Source organism: Micropterus dolomieu, unplaced genomic scaffold, assembly GCF_021292245.1.
Source record: "Micropterus dolomieu isolate WLL.071019.BEF.003 ecotype Adirondacks unplaced genomic scaffold, ASM2129224v1 contig_7961, whole genome shotgun sequence".
NCBI classification, from domain to species: Eukaryota; Metazoa; Chordata; class Actinopteri; order Centrarchiformes; family Centrarchidae; genus Micropterus; species Micropterus dolomieu.
Genome location: NW_025736947.1, coordinates 1 through 2,215, shown reverse-complemented (window position 1 = coordinate 2,215; position 2,215 = coordinate 1). Strand labels below are relative to the sequence as shown.

Here is a 2,215-nt window from a genome sequence, read left to right as displayed (position 1 = left end):
GTTACAACCAACCGTTGTCTTTGAAGAATTTATTTAACAAAAAAGAATAAACTGTGAAGTACTTAAGCACATATACAGCTGGCCCAGAGACCTGCTGCCTAGGGGGCCTTCGGGCGTCTGGCCCGGGGTAAAGGGATGCATCATCATTTACATCATTAATATGGTATTCATTTTAGTTTCAATGTGTTTACTTAATCTGTTACTCACCCAGTGTGTGTGTTTGGCTGGATCCTGTCACTAGCGTCCGTCCTGCCCCCTCCAGCTCAGTCCATTTGTTTTCTTTTTTTTCTTGTCTCTCTGTTTTTAGAAATTGTGCAAAATCTCTTTTCCAATGTCCACTTTTGCCCTTAGTTTCGCCCTCTCCCCCTGTACTGTCCGTATCCTCGTATCAGGATGGCTTGATACAGCACCAATCATTTTCTTTTGACAGTTGTCTTCGTGTTGATCTTCTGTATGTTAAGCATGTTTTTTCGTGCTGTCTGTCTTCAATGATGTGACGTGCTGTGAAATACAACTCTTCCTTACTCCAGCAGCAGTTTCTGGGCTAATCAAACTCAAATTTTTAGGGTCTCGTTTCAGACCACTGTAGTCCTAAGGTGAGGGTCATGCGGACTAGGAGAGTCCTACATGATTCAGTCTGTTCTTGCTGTTTACCTGCTGGCCTGCATCATGCGGGCAGAACTTAGTCCAGTGGTAATTCTGGACTGTGCATTGTCAAGTGTTTCTTTTAACTGCGAGGTGTCCACACTTGACAAGGACCAGACTTCGGATTTCACTCAGAATAATTTATTTGAATAATTGAACAGGAGTTGAACAGTATAGGTGAAAAACCTTTAAACACAGAAATAAAAAAAGCATTTTGAATAAACAGGTATTTCCACAGTAAACACAAGTCAAGGTAAATATTTCAAAAACGGTAAGTATATTTAAATTCAATATTATTCTTCACATTTCACCAAACTAATTATGCATTTTAATTAATCTTTAACAAAACAATTTTGGCTTACTATTTAAGCATTCTTTTACACAAATTAGGTAGAAAACCCACACATTTTAACCATATATCCCATGCATTTGAACATAGTTTCTCCCTCTCTTCAACCATGCAGCGACAACTTTAACACACCCATATTAACACCCAAACAGAAAAAGATTTAAACAACATTCAAGTGAGCTTACCGATAGCCCGTCAAATCAAAAGTCTCATTCCCCGCAGTGGATGTGTGCTGCTCATTCCGTCGTGTCAGTCCCTTTCCACCAGCCAAATGACTGCGTTATATGCTCCCGCTGATTGAAGTGTGTGCGAACTTCTGATTGCTCAATCTAATTCACCTGGTCGAGGGTGCGCCAGGGCGCGCACGCACGGTCACACGCAGCTGCCGATGCAGAGCGGGGCGGCACGCAGGTGAGACGGCATGCAGGAGGAGGCGGGCACACGGGAGACAGGCGCACCTCTGCCAGATCAGCGCGACAGTTACTTTGATCTAGTATCGACATTTATCGACAACTCATTATTTTCTTTTCATTCTAGAAATCTACATGACCACAATAAATAATAATAATTATGATTATAATAAGAATTACATTTGTATAGCCCTTTGTGTCTTAAGCAGATCGCAAAGTGCTCATAACACATAATGTTGTATCTGTTCATATCAGGTGACATGATGAAGCCCTCTGGATGGCTTATATCCATCGAGGGACATGTCGTGATGGGCCCACACCCTTTCTTTTTACACGGAGTAGCTGCTTTCTTCAGCAGCTATTACGTCTTCAACCTTGAGTATCCTGCCTCTGGATCGTCGACGCTGGAATTCATTCAAAGGTATTTTATAAAGATCACATTTAATCTTGTAATTCACATTATAGTACAGGCTTCTTGAGGTCTAAAATGCTGACAAACGAGGTACCTGAGGCTAGCCTGGTAAGACCATCCTGATCTTGCAAACTCATTCAATTTCGCTCTGCAGATCAGTCTGGTTTTCTACACGTTATGCTGACAAATACCTGCTGGTCCAGTCACAGTTATTTATTTTGTTTTGGGGCAGGCTATGTGATGATGATTTCAAAACGTCTATTGTGAAATGCGAATGTATTGAATGAAGTAGATGAAATTTTCTTTAAAAGCAGAACAAAATGCTCTCAGGCCCTTAATTGAAAAGGATGTGTTTGTCATACTTGCAACAGGTTTTGGTTTTAATTTACCAACTGGCCA

General features: G+C 41.2%; 1 long non-coding RNA gene across 1 annotated transcript; it reads right to left on the bottom strand.

The window, feature by feature from the left end:
* Positions 1-709: 709 nt before the first annotated feature.
* LOC123965015 lies at positions 710-2,205 on the bottom strand. Its single transcript, XR_006823602.1, has 2 exons — positions 1,180-2,205; positions 710-831 (listed from the first exon to the last, which is right to left on the bottom strand). It is a non-coding gene; the product is annotated as an uncharacterized LOC123965015 (long non-coding RNA).
* Between the last annotated feature and the right edge of the window lie 10 nt (positions 2,206-2,215).